The sequence below is a fragment of the Pseudoliparis swirei genome, chromosome 4 (assembly GCF_029220125.1).
Source record: "Pseudoliparis swirei isolate HS2019 ecotype Mariana Trench chromosome 4, NWPU_hadal_v1, whole genome shotgun sequence".
Taxonomy (NCBI): Eukaryota; Metazoa; Chordata; class Actinopteri; order Perciformes; family Liparidae; genus Pseudoliparis; species Pseudoliparis swirei.
The window spans coordinates 24,541,470-24,555,686 of NC_079391.1; the positions used below are offsets into that span (position 1 = coordinate 24,541,470).

The following is a 14,217-nucleotide window of genomic DNA, read 5'->3' on the forward strand; positions in this document are numbered from 1 at the left end:
TTTCCTTGTGTCTTCCTGTCTTTGTAGAACCCTGACGGTGTGGGCTCAGTAGATGGAGTGGACAAAATACTAGAAACACCCGATGCAGTCCATTAGAGGTCTTTGAGGGGTGTCTGAGCCACGCAGCGTTTATCCTGGAGAAGAGTGCAGGTTGAACCCGCAAAGAAAAGCAAAGTATAATAATAATAATAATAATAATAAATTTAATTTATAACGCACTTTACATCCAACGAAGGATCTCAAAGTGCTACATTGCACAAAAGGCACAAAAAAAAAACTAAAAACAAACAAAGGAGAAGAATTAAAATAAATAAAATAAAACCAAACATAAATGACTTTAGAGTTTAAAAAGTAGTCAATCAAACGCTTTTCTAAAAAGATAGGTTTTCAGGCCTTTTTTAAAAGAATCCACAGTCTGCGGTGCCCTTAAATGGTCGGGAGAGCATTCCACAGACTGGGAGCAGCTGTACAGAAGGCGCGCGCCCATGGTTCGAGCCTTGTCCTCCGAGGCTGGAGGAGGTTGGCCAGTCCAGAGCGGAGATGGCGTGGGGAGGATTGGGGGGTGATGAGTTCTTTAAGGTAGAGGGGGGCAGTGCCATGGAGGCACTGGTGGGTCAGCAGGGAGACTTTGAATATCCAGTCAGTCATCTGTCAAAATGCTCGATCCTCTCAGCTTCCCTGACCAGCTCATGGCCGTAGGCAACGCAATGAGAAGTGTGTTCGGGTGAACATATGGAGTGTGATCATGGAAGAGGTGAAGAACATAAGGAATGTTACACTAAAATGGGACATTGAGTTATTAGTATGATATATATATATATATATACGTGTGTGCTCGTACTAATATAAAGGACAAAGTGAGGTGAACAAAAACAAAAGCACAGTTAAAACATGTATTATACAGGTTTAGGTTTCAAACACACAAACTACAGTCCAGTACTGCTAGTGGCTCTGAGGCTGGACCTCAGAAGATGACGACATGGCCGCTCCTCAAAATTGATGCCGCAATATTATTAACTGTGTTCCCCTACTCTGTTTAGCATGTACTATTTGCGTATTAGCACTAAACACAAAGTACAGAAAGATATGATACTTAGTGACGCTTCATCCTCTTTTTCATTATTGATGCCTAAGCTTCTGTTTTCACCCAAACTTTAGCCAGTAGCTCAGTGAAGAACTGAGTTCCCCTCGCTTTGCAGATGAGTAGATACATCCTGTGAAGATGCAAAGATATTCCTTCCCAAGGCTGTCGGGGGGGGGGGGGGGGGGGGGGAAGCATCACTGGATTGGCACAAATGGAGGAGGATTTGAAGATGGATTTGTGGAGGGATGCAGGCCAACAACTCTCAAGAGACAGCTCTTGCCTAAGATCTAACCTGGTATTATGATCCAAGACGCAGCAGGCTTTGTTTACCTTTTGAATCCGCTCTTCAGTGGGAAGCAGCTTTGGATGAGGCTCGCTGTATTAAAGGAAGATGCTTAGTTGCATAAGTAACAGCCAGGCTCAACAGTGACGCTGTCAAACTGGGTTTCAACTCCTGGAAGTTGGGACTAGTTTACTCTTAAAGTTTGGTGTTTGGGCCGGAGATTTAACCCCGTCATATAATCGTTGTCTTTATGTCAGGGCTACTATCGGGCAGTATCAGTCTGTTTATACGTTAGCAGCTTCAAGAGACTAGCATGAAATGCAGCCACAAGATATGTGAAGGATTTATTGCATTATATGATGAAAATATAAAACATTTTTTTTATATTTCAGGAGCAAAACCACCATCGGAGAGTCTTCCTGGGTCAGTGTAAACTGAATCCTTTTTTTGTTTTTTATATTAGTTTTTTTTTCTACAATAAAAGTTTCACCGTAGACTATTGGAAATTGCGATGGACATTTTCCATAATTTACTGATCAAAAAACACAATGAATAACAATGGGTCTTGAATGAGTTTGCTACTCAGCTTTGTCTATGAACCTTTCCTGTTGCCTTTTACCCTTTTGTGAGTTAGTAATAACCACTAATGTAAAAATAAATAAATGTGGTTTAGCAAACATCACAACCAAATCTAGCCTATTGAGTATAACGAAAAACCGAAACAGAAACTGTTTCTGTTTTTAGTTTTTTAGTTATTAAAATAGACCTCAAAGGTCAAATTGAGCTGATGATACATTGTCAATATAAAACGCTAATATACTGAATGTCACTCAGCACCACTGGTCACCATCTGCATCTAGATGTGAGTAAAGCTAAAGGTTCCATGATGAATAAGTGCAACAATTCCAAGAGCATTTTATTTTGTGGCTCGCTCCACAGCGGCCTTACGGATGTTGCAGTGCGTGTGCAGAGCTTCTCTACTTAAGGCGGAGTGACGGAAGTAAAGGCCATGACACTGAACAATAACCAGAATTCGGTCCCGATGAGTCAGCACTGAAAAATAATTTCCACAATCTGTGCAAATAGTTTTGACATTCATTTGAACCCACTTTAAATCCGTTGGATGATGTTGAAGCGGTGCCTCATGGCCTCATTCACGTTGAGGAAAACTGCATTTTACTGCATCGTTCATTATTGACGCGTTACAAAGCAAATCATAATACAAGAAGCAGCATTGCAACTCATCGTCACAGAGCGCATCCATGATATTATTATTAATCTTCCCATGTATCTCCTATGTGTTTATAAAATAAAACAAGTTCTCGGGAAACCAGATCTATAGGAGATAAATTAACATCACAAATGATGCATGTATTACATCACCATTACACCATGTATTATGTATGGATGGATGATAAATATTTAAAGGCGCAGTCCTTAATTTCAGCAGGCAACTGTCTCATTTGCACACCAAACTGAAGAAATGGGTAAGAGACCTTGGGGACACCACAACAACAGCTTACATCCCTCTTTTCATGCGCAGGGCCCCAGAGACGTCCTCATTACAACTTACACTACCGTTCAAAAGTTTGGGGTCACCCAGACAATTTCGTGTCTTCCATGAAAAATCACACTTTTATTTATCAAATGAATATAAAATGTAGTCAAGACATTGACACGGTTAGAAATAATGATTAATATTTGAAGTATTAATTTTGTTCTTCAAGCTCAAAGGAAGGCCAGTTGTATAGCTTATATCACCAGCATAACTGTTTTCAGCTGTGCTAACATAATTGCACAAGGGTTTTCTAATCAGACATTAGTCTTCTAAGGCGATTAGCAAACACAATGTACCATTAGAACACTGTAGTGATAGTTGATGGAAATGGGCCTCAATACACCTCTGGAGATATTTCATTAGAAACCAGACGTTTCCACCTAGAATAGTCATTTACCACATTAACAATGTATAGTGTGTATTTTTGATTAATGTTATCTTTATTGAAAAAAACAGTGCTTTTCTTTGAAAAATAAAGACATTTCTAAGTGACCCCAAACTTTTGAACGGTAGTGTACATGCAGAGCAAATGCAACTGTAAAACACACCTCCCCCGATCAATCTGACGATACAAATCGGACTGTGGCAAACTTTGTAATGCACAGACCTCTTGGCGTGTGCTTCCCAGGTTATGAGCCCCCCCCCTCCATCCCTGCTGGATGCCCAGAGAGTCTTATACTCTTAACACCGAAGGCCTCCTTTCACAAGGCCACAAGGCGGCGCCCTGTGCACTCAGCTCATACTCACGCTTCCTCTCGCAAGGACACTTGGGAGAGGACAGCCTTGTCGGGACACGCATGGGGATAAGGGGAGGGATCACCTTGGATGGATCATGCCAATTAATGAGAGTGAAGCACTCATATTTGAGGCCCGACTGCCATCTGCAGGCAATCAGCGCTGACCCACCTTGCGCACCGGTGTCAACATAATCAAGGACCTGTCAAGCGTCTGTCTCGTCTCATCGGAAAGCAATGCTCAATGCAGAAGGACAACACTCCTGTATGCAAATGCACAAGGACGACTGACGAGAAAGCACTCGGGGCAATGTGAAATGTGTGAATAAGAAATAGGAAATCTTGACAAAGCAATAACTACTTTGAGTTGTGGCTCACAGACTCAAACTCCTTGTCGGACGTTTATTTGGAAGACGTGTGATTTTAAAAAGGCAGGTCAGTCAAGCGGACGACCTCGGTTCAAGTTCCTGAGCCGTACTGGCATTTTCAGAAAGACAATGAAGCCCAACGGAGCTCCTGTCCAGCTCTCCCTCACCTCCGACCTCCCCGTAAGAGAGGAGGGAGGAGAAAACAGCAGAAAGGATCTGTCACGGGATCAATAAATGATCAGAAAATCCATTGAAACGTGTTCTGCCAGGGTCTTGTGTTCCGCGTGAGAGAGAGAGAGCGGGCTATGAAAGAACCATTTCTTCCACACTGTCAAATTATGGTTTCACAAGATATCGGTACATACATGTGTGTCGATATCTTTTTGAAATCCCATCATGCGTTCTCTGTAACCTTTACAAGCTGACCACGTGCTTCTTCTTTGTTCATTGACGGATAAGAAATCAAGAAAATGTGTATGGGAGGGATTGACAGATTGAAAAATACTGAAGGACACTCTCCAAAATAATAACAAAATAAATGCATTCATATTTATTTGCATTTATTGTACAAGTAGCCTATTGCAGATACCAGACTTTGGCCGATTAGGAGTGTAAGCTGCACTTATATAGATTTACTATATCAATCTGCATGCAATATCTGTATATATTTTATAGATTTATATGTATATCTATGTATATGTTATAGATTTATATTATCTACCTCAATGGACACAACTTTTGGCCCCCTCCTGAGTTGCACAGCTGCCCCACGTACACTGGTTTTCCTTTCACTGGTACTTAATCGTGAAGTCCAGGCAAAAATCTTTATATCTTGGATATATTAAATCTTTATTTCTTCTGTGTTACTGTCAGATGTGGTTACCAGAGTCACTTAATCTCTGTTTAAGAGTTATTTGTAATTTAGCGGCTTACTGTAAACACTGCAGGTTTTAGAAGGTCATCAAAGAAGCACAATTTATAATATGATATATATATATATTAATAGACTGAATTGTATGAATAAGATATCCTTATTATGTCAGTGTTGGAATACATTTTAAATATTTAACTACAAAGTAGAAATGCGTGTTTGATACTTATTTTGCATTGAATCATACTGGGATGAAAAAAAAATGGGTTTGCTGAAATTGATTGGATGGCCATACCAAAAAGAAATTTCACCAGCCGCCACTGCCAATAATGTAGATTGACCCCTTCAAAAATGTAGATATTATATTATATTAGATTGTCAAGATGGAGTTATTACTCTGCAAGTCTTATGTTTGCATGTAGAATATTTTTAACTAGCAGCTGAAGTTGTCACTTCTGATTGATTAGAAGTGAATAGTGGTGTTTCCTTCTGAGTTAAAGTATAAAGTGGCACAACATGGAAATAAAGTACCATATAAATGTGGTTGTGGGTTCTCCAATTTGGCCTCGGCTGTGGCTCTGGCGGATTGGCAATCAGCCAGCAGCCGACGCTGCTCTCATAAAAGGAGCAGTTGAGAGTGGAGAAGAAAAGAGTGAGCAGAGGCGTCGTCGTGTGGTCTGCGTCCTGAAAGAAATAAAGCATGTTCCTGAATCGAAACTTGGTCTTCGCAAATCCTTGTTGCTTTGAGGGGAAACCCACTGGTGATGGCCCGAGAGTCGTCACAATGTACTTTGAGTAAATTACTTTCTCCAATGCAGTACTGATCAACATATCTCTCTTATTTAAGCCTCAGATCATAAACAGACAAAATATCCGGTTCATTTGGTTTATGAAATATCTAACGATAATAATCCTAATCTCTTTATCTCTTTTCATGTAGATTTGATATTCAGGTGAGCATTAGTTTTTCAAACATATCCCAGCCAAAATTATCAAATTGGTGGAAGAATTCTGTAGTAATCAGTTTCAAAATATTTCAAGATAAACCAGCCAAATTCAACATTTCATAATACTTTGCAGGTTTGCTTTTTTAATTATTGATGCCAAATAATCAAGGTGAATCCATTAATGGAATTTCTACAAAAACTCTCTGATCTTTGACCGCTTACCCTCGAGGGCCGACACGTATAGAGACAGCACACTCAGTCAATCAATTAACCGGAGCTGCATGTCTTTGGACTGTGGGAAGAAGAAGCCGGAGAACCCGAAGAGAACCCGCACTGACGCGGTGAGAACAATCAATCTCCACACTGAAGGGCCATAATGATGTTGATCAAATTATTCGGTCCCTTTTCACACGTGTGGGAATCTAATCATAAAGCAAGCAGCTTCACAGCGATAAAAAGAATCACAAGAAATAACAACTGCTCCTTGATTGTGTGTGCAGAAAGGCACTGCTCTGACATTTTCCAATTTTGCGTGAACAACTCAATACGTTTCTATTAACATACAAAGTGCGTGGGTTGAAACCTATTGTCACAACCCCCTGCAGAGAGCTGGATGCGCCTGGTGTCTCTGAAATGCAGCCTGCACCTGGTGGGAGGTCGGACCGCCCTCGTCGCACGATTCGACCCAGACACAGAAGAATGGATCCTGCTTGTAGAGCACGAAGGGGGAGGATGGAGGACGGAGGATGTAGGATGGAGGATGGAGTGCCACGGCAGCTGTGGCCACGCTGGGCAGTGTACGCGTCACCAGGGGCTATTCCTGCTCCTGCAGAGCGTGTAGAAAATATGACCCTCACACAGATGCATGAGGTGCAACAGAGGAGGATCCCTCTCCAGGATGGACAGGTGTAGATGTCATGTGTACAGAAGGAATCATTATACACACATATATAGCAGGCAGAGTCGTGCCAGCTGGTTGGAGTTGCACTAGTGTGGCCTCCCAGGGCCTGAACAGCCTCCTCTAAACCAGCAGGGACCACTGGAAAACAAAGTGGAAAGAGAACGTTGAATGCTCATGCACTTTTAATTATCTCTGGGGTTCAAGAAAGAAAAGAAAAACAAGATGACACTTTGGGAATATGCTTATTCACTTCCTTTGTTTTCTTCATCATCCCAGTCAAAACATAATAATAATATTTGTAAAGCTCACTAATTACCACAGGAAGTCACTGCCACAGCCTCCAAGAAAAGGTCCGGCTTATGACCTCTATAAACCAAAACACCTCGTCTCTTTGTCCAGTCGAAACAAAGGATCCACTGCGTGTTAATTAGAGGCTTTAAACGAGGCTGGTAGGCATGCTATTTTTTTACATTTGGAAAAAGTTTTTCATACTGTTTGTGCCCTTTATGCTAAGCAAACCATCTCCAGGATGTAGCGTTATACTTTATACAAGTTAAGTTGGTAGTAGTCTCATCTAACTTTTGGCAAAAGAGTGGATACGTAAAAATACATTGTAGAATTAGTAGGTCTGTCCATATAGAGTTGAAAAAAAATAAAGTGGATAATTTCCTCAGCAATAGCTTTATACTGCTTTTATCAAGTCAAGGCCATGTTCAGGAATGCCGACTAACATACTGACTACTACAAACTCAAACAGTATGTACTGCATACAGCCGATTAAGTGGAGCATTTCTTATTGCATTCCTAGCAGAGTCAAGGCCGGCGGCTCTCAAACCTCTGACTTCCAAACAGGCATTATTTGGACGTACTGTATTGGGAATGCGGCTACTCTCTTGCATGAAGTACATATTACAACATGACGTCCAGGCACACTGAAGAAAATCTTGCTCATGTAGGTTACATGATTTCTCGTGTTGAATATTGATTATGGCACATGGTCCCTCTAAATAAGAAGTGAATTGAAGGACATTTTAAAAAGCCAGATCTATACAAGACAGAGCAGATTATGTTAAATGGATGAAATAACACAAGTAAGAATTATAAAGGTCATAATAAAGGAGGCCCTGGAAACAAAATGCAACATGTAGTGCTGTGAGCTTTTTATTCTGCCTGAGTCATTCCTTTATGAGAAGGATGATGAATGAAATAATTTCTTACTGGGCTCATTGTGGCTACCTCGTCTCTTACCTTCTCCTCTGGGCTTCGGTCTGTTCTTATGTTGGTAGAAAGACGGACACAACTTGAGACTCCCGCTTCGCGTACTGAGGTTAAAATCAAAAGATTGTTTCTTGTTGCTCCAATAAGGCCTTCTGCTTGCCGGGTCCTGTTTCTGGGTATCCCTCAGAAAGTTCATAGTCCCTCCTACTCATTTTAGAGTTGTATCTACTCTGAAAGTGTGTGTGTGTGTGTGTTTGTGTGTGTGTGTTTGAGAGTTAACAAGGTAAAAGATAGCGATAGATGAAAACAGATGGACAGGCAGTCCAGCAGATAGCGAGGCAAGCCGGAGACGGACCAGAGGGCCAGTCTCTGGTCGTCGGCGTCTCGGTGGCTCACCCTTATCTGAACTCCAGGACCACAGGGCGTTTCTCTGGGTACTGTCCCACACTGATCCTCACAGAGACGTGGGCCTGTCCAGAGGACAGAGATACCCCTCAAATGCATCTCAGACTCGTCATGGAACTAGGGCTGCATATTGTATTGTTTCTGCTTTCATTTTTATTTATTTTTACTTATATGAACTGAGAAAATCAATAACGCGGTTTGAAATTGTTATAAAAATATATTTTTTCTTTGCCATGTTGGTCTGTTGGTTGGCCGATCTGTTTTTTGGTGAAATATCTCAACAACAGTTGGCTGGTTGGTCATGCTATTTGAAACCCACTTATATGTCGCCCTCAGGATGAGTTGTAATAATTGCTGAACTCTCCATGGTCAGATCTGTTTAAACAGCTTGCTTAACATCAGCATATTGCATATTGGGACTGGGTTATCATTTTGCTTCACAGTGCTGCTAACAAAGCTTTAGACTTAATTAAACTTATTTGAAGTTGATTGTCATCACTGCTACATTTTCTAAGTACATTATCAATAATACAATCTAAATTAGTTTTTATATTTTTAAAATATTGGCCAAAATCGAATTGAATGTAGTTTGATGTATTGATGCAAAGCCTATAACACTAATTTTGATTTTGTTTTTAAATAACTGATTGATAATGTATTTTGAAACTGTGTCATTGGTACAAGTGAAATCCCCGCCGTTGCACAAGTAAACATGTAATTATACATCACAGTTCAAGGCTCCACTGTTTTAGTCTGAGGTGCTCTAAACGGGAGAAAGCTGAAGGGCGACATGTTAAAAATACTTGGGAATAGCTAATATGGCACTGGCTGTAATGAAGCAAATCTGCCTTTATAAATTGTGTGAAACCATATTAGGTATGCACAGAGCCTGGTCTGAACCTACATGACAAATGCTTACCCTTTTCTCCCAATTACCCCGAAGTCGATGCTCATTGTTCTCTTTGACAATAATGGCCCAGATCTAAATCTCCTTGACCCATTTCATCTCAAGTTCCGCCGCTGTGTGCTCTGAAGGCTGAGTAGTATGCCTGGGCGAGGAGTCAGAGTAATGAGCAAACGCCGCCACAGGAAGGCAGCGTTGCTCCATGGAGAATATGCCAACGGGCGACGAGAAATACAAAAGTCCATGCCAGTGTGAATGATTTGCGCCCTGCTCTTTTGAGTTTTTCTTACATCTTCAAAACAAACCTGGAGGAGTTTTGCTCTTGCCAAGCAAGGACACAAACAATCATAAAATCAATGAGAGAGCTGATGGACAAGAGCATCTTGGTGAATTGCCTTTGGATGTAGCCCGAGCAAGTGCTCACCCTTCATCAGGGATGTGGTGGAGGGTAAAAGCCCCCTCGTTTCAACCACTCTCCCTTTGCAGAATGCTCCATTCACGTCTTCTGAAGGCTGGGAGTCTTCACAACCTTCCCCAAAACCTTTCGTCAAGTTGCCCTTGAGCAAGGCTCTTAACCGTGAACAGCTGCAGTGATACAACTGTGGGTGCTCTACAGGGGTATTTGCATCAGGCTAGTGCGCTAAGCAACACAATGACACGTGAAAAACATTATTTTGCCCACAAAGGCAAAAAAGATTTGTTGTGTCTATTAGTTGATTGATGGAGGATAAAAGAGTTGTGGGAGTGGAGTATGAGCAGATAACATCGGTGGTAACTGGTTGTCAATTGAGGTTGCTAAAGGTCAAATATTAGTCATCGTGACTAAGAGGAAAATGATGAGGACCATGAGAAATCCGCCTCTTTCACACACCCAATATACACCTCTCATACCTCCCCCATCCTTTCATCTTTCCTCTCGTCACAGCTCCGCTCAGTGCCCTGATCCTTGTTGTTTTCGCCCACTTAAAGCTGATAATGAAATGTATGCACTGGGCGAAGCAGGTGATTAATCAGAGCAGATGTGTATCTAGGTGAGTGCCAAAGCGAGTCTCTGGAGCGCAGCGGGCCGACGGCTCAAACCCCACACTGGTTTTCTGTGGGGAGGCCGAGCCCTCGCCTCTCACCTCGTGGCTGTCACCGCCAACATATGTGCCGGCCCGACTTAATACAATTAATTAGTCGACGCCGAAATGTCCTCACACTTCAGAAGCGATCACGTCTCATCTCGGCCAACAAAAAGGCCGGTGGTGGGCCGCTGTCACGTTTGGCCTGATAAATCCGGGGTGACAATTTAATAGCTCAATATAGTGGTTTTATCCGTAGAGAAATATCTCTGTGATCCTTCTGTGATATTTTACATTGATATATTGCGGTCAGTCCCTCATCCTCAATACACATGATGGTGGCTTTAAGGTATGTTCTGTATCTCTCTCTCTCTTTCTGCTGTCCTCCATAATATTCCTATGATGTAATTACAGCGGTGTCTAGCGTATTTATAATAGCGCTGAGATATATTGATACCCTCGCAAAACAGAGTTACATAGTGCTTTACATGGGAAAATAAAGATTAAAAAAATGTGGGCAATACAATGAAATAAAACCAGGGGAATACTGTAAATATATCAAATGAAATAGATTAAAAGACCCAAGAGTAAAATAAACCCCCCAAAAATATAATTTTAATAGATAACACTCTAGAACCACAATAAATACATTGTAAGTTTGACACTGACAAAAGTTATTTTATTCAAAGGACATTTGGCATTACAGTTTAAGTCTTATCCTTAAAGAAAGAAACCCAGGAAAGAGAGAAGAGGACATGCAGCAGAAGGCCCTGGGTCTGAATTGAACCCGGAGGTTCTGACCCTGATATGTACTCTACACATTAATATAGGGATAAAAAAAAGATTAGAGATTTTAAGTGATTTAGAATATGTTACTGATTATAGAGTTCTTTGTTAGTCCCACAGCGAGGTAATTTTCCAGCAAAGGGGACAGTGCAACAACAGAGACATCAGTCAAAAAAACAACAATACATAATACATTAGTAAACAGTCACAAACTAAATATAACAGTCGACAGACTAAATGTTTGAGTGCACATTTGAAATATTGATATTGCACGTGAATGAATGAATTGTCAGTTTTTGTATGTGCGGTATAGCGGGAGCCTTGTTGATTGTAAAGTCTGACAGCAGAAGGACCTCCGGTAGCTCTGCTTCACCTCCACTGGATTTGGCGGTGGGAGGGGAGGCAGACCTGGCCTTCTTGACCAGCCTGCTAAGCCTCCTCTTGTCAAAAGACCACTCCATAGGAGATGGTTGACTATAGAGTAAAAAGGTCTCCTCAGCAGATTGAGTCCTCTCCTTCTTTTCTTGTTCAGAGCATCTGTGTTGACAGACCAGTCCAGCTTATTGTTCACCTGGGTATTTGTCAGAGTTCACCATCTCAGTGTCTCTGGATGGACACTGGTAGAGGTCGAGGGTTTGCACCTATGGAATTCTTCCACCGGCTCTTTGGTTCCCTGCATTGATCTGGAGGTGGATCAGCTGGCACCGATCCACAAAACCACCGGTCCGTGGTGATCCTGACAGTTGACGAGTCCTCAGAGAGTTGAGCGAGAGCGAGTGAGTTGTGTGAGAAGTCGGCAGAGCAGATGGTGAAGAGAAAGCCATTGTTATCAGCTGGGACCACGTGCTGCATGTTTGGACTGACAGGACCTTCACATACTGTGGTCGGTTGGTGAGGTAGACCAGGATCCACCACTCTGCACTCAGATTCTCACAGGTGGGAGAGGGGTCCATGTAGGCGGTAGATGACAGGGTCATCAACCACAATGCCAGCTTGATAAGCAAACTGTAGCTGATTCTGTACTCAATTGTTTTTTCTTCTCCGTTACTTTATCTCCTGCAGGTATTTATCTGCAACATTCCTGAAAGTGTGATCAGATGTTAGATTTGGTTCCATTCTTCTAAAATGTGTTTGTTTACAACAAGTCATCTTGCCGAGGGCCATGGCATTACAACAGCCGGTCCGTTCCCGTCACTAAATATCCTCAGATCATGGTTGCGGCTCTTTTTCTTTCCGTCGACTCATCACACAGATTTAGGCTTTCCTAACTGGCGAGAGCAGATGCTACTGCTCAGCTCACGAGAAATGGAAATGATGCTAATCCAGAATTGGGTTCATTGCATGGGACCTAATGCCCAAACTCAAGGCTGCATTGGTTGCTTACTGAAATGTTCAGTGTTGTTCACTTGTAAGTATTTGATTAAGACTTACCCCAAAGTGTTATTTCATGGTGTTTCTGTGTGAGCTGTCTGCACAAGCCGGAATTATTTCTTTTAAAGTATGCTGTGCAGAGAAAAAAAAAACATAAATAAAGCCTCACATTGCCATAAGGTGCTTTGAACAATAGAAGATTATGAGATTAGAGAGTTTTAGGCAGATTTGGGCAGCACGGTGGCTCAGTGGTTAGCACTGTCGCCTCACAGCAAGAAGGTCCTGGGTTCGAATCCCGGTCGTCCCGTTCCAGGTCCTTTCTGTGTGGAGTTTGCATGTTCTCCTCGTGCCTGCGTGGGTTTACTCCGGGTACTCCGGTTTCCCCCACCATCATAAAGACATGCACCGCAGCCTCACCCCGGTTCGTATGGATGTGAATGAATGTTGGTGGTGGTCGGAGGGGCCGTAGGTGCTGATTGGCTGCCACGCTTCCGTCAGTCTGCCCCAGGGCAGCTGTGGCTACTGATGTAGCTTACCACCACCGGGATGACTGTGTGTGTATGACTACTGGACTCTGTAAAGCGACTTCGGGCGCCTTGTGAAGCGCTATATAAAATAAATGATTATTATTAGGGCCCGAGACGACGTACGTAGTACGTCCGACGAGGACCTATTGTTATTCGCATGTTTATTATTATTATTATATATTGCCTTAGCAGGGAGATACGAGTGTCTCGGACTGCCACGACAACGTTCAAAATTTCCAAACATATCAGGATCGGCGAAAAATTCGATATTTTTGAGGTCGCGGGAAAAAGTGACAAGAATTAGCTCTCTAGCGCCCCCTTGAGGTAGAAAGAGCATACTTTTTTTCAACAATGACCGATTGACTTGAAATTTTGAGCTAGAGGTTCACCTGGACCTGCTCTACAAATAACTCAATGGTGGCCATCAAATGCGCCTAACTAGATTTTCCACCATTTTGAATTTTGTCAAAAAATATTTTTTTCACTTTTTTCCAAAACGCTTTGTCCGATTCACCCGAAAATGTCTGTGGTCCATTATTGGGTCAATGTCATCATAATCTGTGAAAATCTTGTTGATATCTTATTACGTTCAGACGATATCGACCAATGAACATTTAAAGGGTGTGGCCTAATATTTGCAGTTACATAACTTCCAAATCCTTTGGCCTAGCCTCACCAAATTTCTATCATATGTCCATATGGCATCCCTTAACCTACATTACGATTTTTAGCATATTTGACCATTAGGGGGCGCTGCAATTAATCACTCAATATCTGCATTTTTTGCCATTTTTGGCCATTTTTGATGTTTTTTGGAGGTTGTAAAACAGTTAACTCCTCCTAGAGCGTCCACCCGATTCATTCCAAACTCGCCCTATATGATCTTGAGACCTTTTTCCTCTTAAGTCTTTGAAAGATTTAAAAAATATTAAACTTTGAGAGGTCGGTCGAACTTTAAAAAAACATAAAAAAACACAATTCGCCATAAAAATCCAAGTTGATGTAACTTGCCCATACATGATGTAATCTGCTCCATATTTCTCAGATATCATGACATACTGACCCTGAAGAGATTAATATGCAAATTTTTTCTTATGGTCAAAGCGCCACCTAGTGGCACCATGAAGTTACATGTTTTATTCTTTTATACCCTGCTCATCACAGATTAGTCAGATCCCACTCAAAATTTCCCAAGA

At 41.8% G+C, this 14,217-nt stretch overlaps 1 long non-coding RNA gene across 2 annotated transcripts; it reads right to left on the reverse strand.

Annotated features, from left to right (window-relative positions):
* Positions 1-4,672: 4,672 nt before the first annotated feature.
* Positions 4,673-8,081, reverse strand: LOC130192983 (uncharacterized). 2 transcript variants are annotated; one of them, XR_008831493.1, is made up of 4 exons: positions 7,995-8,081; positions 6,792-6,884; positions 6,492-6,671; positions 4,673-5,582 (listed from the first exon to the last, which is right to left on the reverse strand). It is a non-coding gene; the product is annotated as an uncharacterized LOC130192983 (long non-coding RNA). The 2 variants fall into 2 exon arrangements; XR_008831492.1 differs by lacking the exon at positions 4,673-5,582 and having other exon boundaries at positions 5,868-6,671.
* Positions 8,082-14,217: the final 6,136 nt, after the last annotated feature.